The sequence below is a fragment of the Patella vulgata genome, chromosome 7 (assembly GCF_932274485.2).
Source record: "Patella vulgata chromosome 7, xgPatVulg1.2, whole genome shotgun sequence".
Lineage (NCBI taxonomy): Eukaryota > Metazoa > Mollusca > Gastropoda > Patellidae > Patella > Patella vulgata.
Genome location: NC_065885.2, coordinates 23717631 through 23727199, shown reverse-complemented (window position 1 = coordinate 23727199; position 9569 = coordinate 23717631). Strand labels below are relative to the sequence as shown.

The 9569-nt window shown below is 41.2% G+C and overlaps 1 long non-coding RNA gene across 1 annotated transcript; it reads right to left on the bottom strand.

Moving 5' to 3' along the window:
• Positions 1–1174: 1174 nt before the first annotated feature.
• On the bottom strand, positions 1175–9158 carry LOC126827307 (uncharacterized). Its single transcript, XR_007682650.1, has 4 exons — positions 8976–9158; positions 5830–5875; positions 4885–5036; positions 1175–2288 (listed from the first exon to the last, which is right to left on the bottom strand). It is a non-coding gene; the product is annotated as an uncharacterized LOC126827307 (long non-coding RNA).
• Positions 9159–9569: the final 411 nt, after the last annotated feature.

Sequence of the window (9569 nt, the reverse complement as noted above, 5' to 3'; positions counted from 1 at the left end):
AGGCGTATGAACAATTCTTAAAGTAGCTAAGTCTCTAAAGGCCCGGTCCCACTGCACTTACGGATGCAAAGAGGATGTAAAACGGGGGAAAAACGTGCCCTCCGTTTGAAAACGCCATGCATCCGTTGTGTACTCATTGCATACGTGTTTCATACGCTCTATCCATCGAGCATCCGTTCACTTTGAATTCATCCGCGCTAAAAGTTTTGAGCTGCACAAAACTTTTATAACGGATGAACTTTCTGCCGTGTACGATGTAAATGCGCGACATATACGAGCACCAAACGTTCCATGTCCGTTATCACCCGTTTAACGTCCAATGTATCCTCTCTGCATCCTCTGGGCATCCTCGCAACTCACACCCGCTCCAGCTGAAAACTGAAAGAGGGAGGAAAGATAAGGTACAGGGAACGTCTATACATCGTTAGTAGCACGGAAATAGAAAGGATGTAAGCGTATGCATCTCGTATATAAAGTATTCAAAACGGACAAAGCGTTTGTATCTGGGATGTATCTGGTATATTGAAGGATGTCTGGAGTTTGCCTAACCCCTTCGGAGCTGTCATCCACTTCCATCCGCTTCCGATGAACATCCATTTAACATCCCCGCTACATACTTCCCACGTTCGTTCTTTTCCGTTCTGTTTTCGCAAATTTATGTCAATTTTGTCCATTTCTGGAGCGGATGAAAACGGATGGAGCCACCCCCGAAAGTTTGCTCGTCCGCTGTGTCCTTTTTGCATACGTTTTGTGGGACCGGCCCTTACCTCAATATCATCCGAAGTCTTACACGTTGAACATACGAATTATTTGTCAATTCAAATCAACATTGATGTTGTGATCTTACCAGGAAAAGGTAAGCTTCTTATATCCAATATTTAAGACAAAATAAACAGTTTACCATTGGTACACGAATCGTGTACCATAGTGGGTTTCAACGTCATTTGTAACAAGTGACCAGAAAGAACAAGGCTAAACATATTGCACAACTCATGTCAAACGGTGACGCCATATTTTATCTGGAGAGCATGCGCAATAGGCTGGAATAACCAGACGCTAGAAATTGCTATTCGGTTGAGACCCATGCCGTATTTCGCTGGACATAACTGATTTGAAATTAGGGTCAAAAAGGAAACAATTGAATGTAAATCAGTTTATATACAATCAGATTACATTATTATATGCGTTGCGACCCATTTGGGTCAATTTCTAGGTCCCAAATATTAGCGATTTAGCTCCTTTAATGTGACACATTTCATTCAACGTTTTAACTTTGTCACTAGGAGACCCTATAAAAATATTAATAGTAATAATAATTTATTAACTCTGTACAGCGCCAAAATCCAGCTTTTGAAGCTGCTCTGTAAGGCTTGTGCAAAATAAATATCTGATCATAAACACATTGTATAAAAATAAAGCATACACACTGAGACAAGTTAAGTAGGCTATTATGAAAAACAGCACAATACAGATATAACATAATTTTTAAAAATATTTGGCAAAACAAAATTGGATTGAGAACTGGTCCTTGTTTTAAAGTAGATATCGTGCTACAGTTTTTGTGCTACCACCGAGAAGAGGGTTGATTAAGAAGTGTTTTACTTTTTGGCATGTCAGGTGAAGATATGGAGAACGCAGTAGGGGTTGAGTTGTATAATTATTAAGAAAGTCTTTGAGATATACAGGCGATTCAAAAACAAAATACAGTTTTGAAAATACCACAGGGGTTCCTTTCCCCATGTACCTATAGTCGATTCAGGGCGGTTGATTGACAGATATGTATAAGATACAAAATATACACTATCTATTTATAAACTTTCATTTTATAAAAACTTATTATTTTTTAATTAGTTAAAGATAGAAGCGGTGGTTGCACAACTTGGCTGATGAACACCCAACTGCAAGACGTTCTACACTTTATTTTTGAAGGAATAGGTGACAAGATTTGTATTGAATTAAGTAATGCTTTTAGATATTCATAGATTTGAGTAAGATATTCATAGATTTGAGTAAGATATTCATAGATTTGAGTAAGATAGACATAAATCCTCCAAATGATAACCATTAACACGATGATATTCCTGAAATCACCTTTTCACCAGGATATAAAAATAAAGGAAAATGTAACAAACTGATTTAACACAGAAAAATTACTGGCTATATATAGTTTAGAGGCTGGTTTCGAACGGGTTCAAAGGGGAAGGTACTCTTGGATTCTGGCTCAGATGATGGCTTGACATTTGGTTCACGTTTATCATGGACAAAATACATATATCCGTTGATCATTTCTGAAGAAATAATAATAATAACAAACATACATTTACATCTACTACGAGGGGTGATTGATAAGTAGTGAGTCTAACACAGAAAGAAGCAAGAAATTCAAATCAAATGTATTTATTTTGCAACATAGTCCCCCTTCAATGTAATACACTTCTGCCATCGGTGTTGCAGAGCCTTTATTCCAGTTCTGTAGAAGTCTTTGACTTGGGTGTGTAGAAAATCATCCACAGCGGCAATGACGTCATCGTCAGACGGGAAATGCCTACCGGAAAGACATTTCTTTAGAGCAGGAAACAGATAGAAGTCTGAGGGAGCTAAATCAGGAGAGTAGGCTGGATGCTGAAGAAGTTGAAAACCACAGTCATGGATTGCTGACATGACAACAGCTGATTTGTGCACTGGCCCATTGTCCTAGTGGAAAATCACACCCTTGGTCAGCTTTCCTCGTCTTTTGGTCTTAATTTCTTGCCTCAACTGCAAAGCTAGATTCTCTTCTGAAATGATGTGTCGTGAACGCTTTTGATGAGGCGTGCTGAAATCTTTGTCATTTCCAAAGTTTCAGTGATAATAGAATGAACTTTCTCCTGGCTAATACCAACTACCCCAGCTATAAATCGTTCAGTAACTCGCCGGTAATTCATTATCAGATCATGGATTTTTAGTACCATTTCAGGTGTTGACAGTTTTTGGTCGACCAGGGCGTGGTTCGTCTTCAATGCTGTCTCGACCTTGCTTGAATTCAGCTGACCACCTTTTAATTGTGACATATGAAGGAGCACCATCTCCTAATGTCTCAACCATATCATCATGTATGGCTTTCGGTGTTAGACCCTTTTTATGCAGATACTTAATCACAGCTCTCGCCTCAAAATGGTCCATTTTCTGATAACAGCAGACCCTACTTGATTGTTATGACCTGTCACAACCAAACAGTTTAACCGAATGTGATGAAAGTTTGTGACAGAGCCCGAGCAACATAATGGTGCATGTGCAAAACGTGGTATCATTGTGTTGCACGGTTTTCCAATCGGGGCTCACTACTTATCAATCACCCCTCGTATATAACATTAAATCTATATGTATCTCTTTGCATTTTTTAAAGCACAATAATTCGGACTAAAGATATTCGGAATTTTAGACAATACGCAATGGCCATCTAATGTTTAAATTACTTTCTTTTCGTTTCATGGTGTTACTTAGTTTTCTTAAAGATCACCTAAACGATAATTCGTAAATATCCACAAACAGCGAGGACAAAGGCATTCTTTATTTTGTTTTAATCGTTGAGCCACTCCACCGGTCATTCGTAGCTGAAATTTCACATTTGGATACGAGGTGATGGGAGTCGATACGTTCTGGTCACGACTAGTCAATTTCGAGTGTCACGAGCTGTCACTGACCGTGGACTTCTTGGTTTCATATACGTCTACGTAGATTGCAGTGCATTTTAATGCTAGGTTCCCACTGCCGTGCGATGTTTAACGACAGGATTGTCCCTATAGAGTCCACGATCTGATACGTGCAGAGACGTTTGGACACCTTTCGATACGATCAACACGATTGCCACGACTGACAGGATCACCACGATTACTCCACGAATAAAACCACGATTTCAATCGTAGCGGCAATCATGGTTGTGGGAACCTAGCATAACAGAGCGTGGTGTTTGTATTGTCCAAGGCTGATTCAGATTACCACGATTTGGAAGAACGATTAGATACGACCTGTAGCGATGATCGCGATTGACAATTAATCGTATAAAAGTTTTGAACCCGCCAAAACTTTTACGATCAACACGATAGTTACGACTGACCTCAAGATACGATAAGACCTGTCAGAATTACCACGACTACTCCCCGATTAAAACCACGATTTCAATCGTAGTTCGAAATACGATAAGATACGATAAGACATGTCAGAATCACTACGACTACTCCCCGATTAAAACCACGATTTCAATCCTACTTCGTAATTTGTGGGATCCATACGGAAACTTACACGAGCGTTGACACGCTAACCCGGAGGCCCCATGCTCTATCCTTGTGTTGACCGGCTTGGTTTCCCCCTGTAAGTGTCACAGAACGGAGGGCGCATGCAACAACGTATAGTCGTTCGAATGGGACAAAAAAACGAGGTTCCTATGCAAACATGGGCGTGCAGCTAAAGGGACCATTGTCACATGGAATTCGGCATAGGAGTATGAAAGGGTGCTTAATTTCAAACGAAAAGTCGCGGAACGATGGAAATTGATGCTTTACGGCAAAGGGGGGATGGCTCCAGACCGGAGAATGGCAGAAAATCAATAGGGTTCGTCCCCTCTTGACCACAATGCCTCACACCAAATTTGAAAATAATCCATCGACAATTATAGCCTTTATCACATTCACAATATTTTCGGAAAAGGTGCATAACTGCTGCGTTCACAAGCTAATTGATGACCAGCGGACCGGAAATACGTCCACACTGAAATGTTGGCGTATTGGCGTATATAGACGCACGAGTGGGTTGGGGGGGCGGGGGAATTAAATGCTCTGACAACGCGATTTGTAGCTTTCAACAGATTTTGAATAATGCCATTTCATAAGTACCAGTTAATCATACCTGTCTCACTGGAAAAACTGGAAATATGCTCAGCAGCTTGCATTCGACGTAGCCTTCGTTTGCAACAGAAGTAAGTTAGTAGCATGGTGATTCCTACTATAAAGTAACCTCCCACAAAGCAACCAATATATATTGCCTCAGCATTCTCTCATCTGGGAATAATGGAAGATAAAACAACATAAGAGAGAGAGAGGGGGGGGGGCAGAGGTATGTGTGTGTGTGTGTGTGTGGGGGGGGGGGGGTAACGTCCACTCGACACACACTGGGACGTTTCGGGACTAACATATCTTTCAATTTTATTTAAATAATTCGCTTGCGCGTAGAGGACTTTAGTAGTGGGAGGAAACCGGAGAAAACCCACGAGGTTGGACAAGCGACCCTACGCCTTGTCACGTACAAGCGGGGAATTAAAGCCACCCCACTTGACTTATTGACAGACATAATGATCCAACGCGCACGCGTTAACCACTCATCCAACCCCAAAAATTTGATTTTAAAAAATTAATGTGTGATTATAATATGTAGAAAATACATTTATAATGTGACGTCGGATAAAGGCTCACCCTTAAAATGCCCCGCGCAAATTAGTCAGTCCTTAGAAAATAATTTGACAATCGCTAATATAATTTTCGAACATTTATAAGCCCGTGGACGCTCTCAGTAACTGTGGGAGGGACAGACATAATGATCCAACGCGCACGCGTTAACCACCCTAAATTGGATTTTAAAAAATGAATGTGGGATTCTGCTATTTAGAAATATGACGTCGGATAAAGCCTCACCCTTAAAATGCTCCACGCAAATTATTCAGTCCCTAGAACATAATCTGACAATCGCTAAACAGATTCTAATTATTTTTCGAACATTTATAAGCACGTGAACGCTCTCGGTAACTGGGGGGAGGGAAGCATGTTTTTTTTTATTTGGTAACATATTTATACTTACGAACCACTAGGAGATCCGCGTCTGCCTGCACCACGACCACATACGTCTACAATATTTAAAATAAAATAGTTTTTGTACTTTATTACTTTCGTGGGTTATGTGTTGGACAGATTGTGGAATGTAAGCCCGATGTGTTTATCAGATAAATACAGGTCAAGACATTTAATAAATGATGAACACCTAACAAAAGTTTGAACCTTCTACCTCAAATAGAATCAGATGTATTTACTGTCACATACAGGCAGACGAGACAGGCGGACAAACCAATCAACTGGTACATAATTATCTTATATCTACTCCAAGAAGCAGAGTTACCGTGCACCAAAAGGTGTGACAGACAATAGTCGTTCGAATGGGGCGAAAAACGGAGGTCCCGTGTACACATTGACATGCACCTTTGAGAGTTGGAATTCAAAATAAGACGATGGGCAAGATATTGGCTCGCTAACAATGATGGCTCGGGTTCGCTCCCGGTGTTGGCCTGGCGCAGTTTTTCCCCTTGTCGATGGTGCAGAAATGAAATGAAATGGGATTTAACGTCCTACTGTTCTGCTCCTATACTGGGCTAATGAAGACGGGCATACGCCATACAGTGTGCTATGAGGGAAATTTTGCCCGGGCAGCGGCACTATCGCCTACTCTTATATCGAATTCCACCTGCCAAGGGATCTTTTACGTACATTCCAATGTATACACGGGACCTCGGTTTTTCGTCTCATCCGAGGGACTAGACAGCTGTCCTTGTCAGGCCCTCCGTTCTGCACCACTGACAAGGGGAAACCACGTCGGAAAATCCAGATGAAATGAAGTGAAATGGGGTTTAACGTCCTACTGTTTTGCTCCTATACTGGGCTAATGAAGACGGGCATACGCCATACAGTGTGCTATGAGGGAAATTTTGCCCGGGCAGCGGCACTATCGCCTACTCTTATATTGAATTCCAACTGCCAAGGGATCTTTTAAGTGCATTCCAATGTATACACAGGACCTCGGTTTTTCGTCTCATCCGAAGGACTAGACAGCTGTCCTTGTCAGGCCCTCCGTTCTGCACCACTGACAAGGGGAAACCACGTCGGAAAATCCCGATGAACTTTCTCGGCCAATGCAGGGATCGAACACCCGACCTCCAGGCTAGTGAGCCAGCGTCTTAACCACCTAGCCACCGTGGCTCCTTTCTCGTCCAATGCAGGGATCGAACACCCGACCTCCAGGCTAGCGAGCCAGCTCTTAACCACCTAGCCACCGTCGGTGGTGCAGGACTAAGGGGGTTTGACAAGGACAGTGTCTAATCGTTCGTATGGCACGAAAAATTGGGGTCCCGTATACACGTTAGTGTGCACGTAAAAGATCCCTTGACATTAAGAATTCGATATAAGAGTAGGGCGTTAAACCCGAATTCATTTCCGTCTTCATTTGCCCAGTCGGTGCAGAACAGGAGAACGTTAAACCTCAGTTTTATTCTGACAGGCTGCAAGGTAAAATTAAAAGTGTAAACCGTAGCAGGTTAAGCTAGAATACAGAAACTTGTTTTCTAAACAGCAATTTGATATTTGACATGCATTGCTCACCACTGTGTATTCAGTTTAGGACATGTTTTGTATATAATTCAATTTCAGTTTAAACTTACCCTATTTGGGGATTGTGGTTGAACAGGGCCCTCATTTACATAAGTGCGACAGGGGTCCCATGGGTGTCAATCCGGCATTGAGTGTTACGTCTAAAAGTAATACATTATAGGCAAAGAACATATTTATTGTGTGTGCTTAGGCCTACGTAACGTTTATACATACATTACAATCAGTTATGTCTAAATATGCAGGTAAAATTTTTTAAAAATGCGTCCAAAGTGCAAATTATGTAAGCTCATTTGAAGATAATGTTTAAAGTGGGTCAGATTAATGTTGACACAAGCTAAAGGTATATTACTAAATTTAAATAGCCGTATAGGTCTATCTAGATATCTAGTACAGAAATGAAATGAAATGAAATGGGGGTTAACGTCCTACTGTTCTGCATCGAACTCGGCTAATGAACCGCAGTTTATCGCCCTTTTTATCGCATTTTGGGGCAAGTCTGTTAGGGTAACCCACCGCACAAAATGTCTGGCAGTAGTCATTCATGATTCCTGTGGTGGAACTGAACAACTCCAAAACTGTTTTGGGTGGTACAGATTTCAGCTAATCTAGCCTAGTTGTGGTCTGAAAATTAGATAACTCTTGTCAGGGATACAAATGTCTGGCAATTAAATAACTCTGTCAGCGGTACCCCACCACTAGAAATGTCTGTCAGAGTTTACCCGAAGATGTACGGTACACCAATGTACGATTTTCATGTGGTGCACTTTTGAGCTAATCAAGCCTGGTTGGGGGCATGGCATTTTGAACGTGGAATACCACACCCACCACCAGATACCCGGCAGACTCAAATCTGATGATACCAGATATGCATGCATTAATACCATTTAAAATACAGATGTGACGTCATCCTTTGATGTTGGTGTACAATTATTTCCAATAATGTACGGACAACTTTCTAATCGTACATTATCTATACTAGATGAAATATTGGACTCGCGTGGCGTATTTCATTGAAAAGCGGGTACGGGATAGTGTCTGTATTTTAAGTTGTTTAATGGTCTCGAGCTTAAGACATTGCGTAATATATTGAAACAACACTCGGCTAACCAGGCGCGGATTAAAATCGGATAATTAGAGATTAACAATAAACTAAATTCATCATCAATCCTCACCTGTAAAGGGAGCATTCCCCATCAACATTTTAAGGACATTTTATGCGATTTTATTGGCGATTTTTAGACCTGTAATTTCGGAAATACGTCAGAATGCACCAAATTGAATCTAATTTACCAAATTTTTCTAGGGGAGAGCCACCAGACCCCCCGTTACAACGTTTAGCGCCTTCGGCGCTCGCGGCGATTGACTACGCCCACCGCAATTATCCAACCTAGACCCCCCCCCCCTGCAAAAAATCATGGATCCGCGCCTGCTAACGCCTCGTCCAGTATCAATATATTACTTAATGTCTCGCTCTCAACCATTAAACCATACTTAGGGGAAAACCGGTACACATTTTTAGGTAGGCTGATTCCATTGGGCTACCGCTCCGTATATTTAAATATGACTTACCTTCCACTAGAAGGACCGTAAGAAGAGCTGATACTCCAACAATCATTATCGTCAACACACCTGTTCACTATGATACTGAAGAATCTTATCATTTACATCATAGTCTTAAAGTATCAAATAAAGACCTCAACAGAAGTAAGCTATATAACACCTATATAGTTCTTGCTGATCAGTTATTCATACAAATTGAATACAAGGGTGTGGCCTTCACCTTTATAAATATTGAGCAATATTTGTTCATGACATGTGGAAAGATAAAAGAGCATTGTTTTTAGATCGTGTCCGGGGAAGAAAGAAAAACACTTAATTGCATGTTCTAGGGTGTTACTGGGATTGAAATCAAATGGGATTTAACGTTTTACTTTTAAATCTTTACCAATTAAGATAGTTGCAGTGTGCTATGAGGAACATTTTATCGGGATATCAATTTTCAACTGCCATGGGATCTTTATAACGTGCTGTCAGCGGGGTGAGCTGGTGACTCCAGTTTTTAATAGTATACCCGCCCCCCCCCCCCCCCGCCATTTGAATCAGCATTTAAACACTTGTCCGGGAGGGGTCATATTTTGGGGTCCTCCTTAAAAAAAAACATTG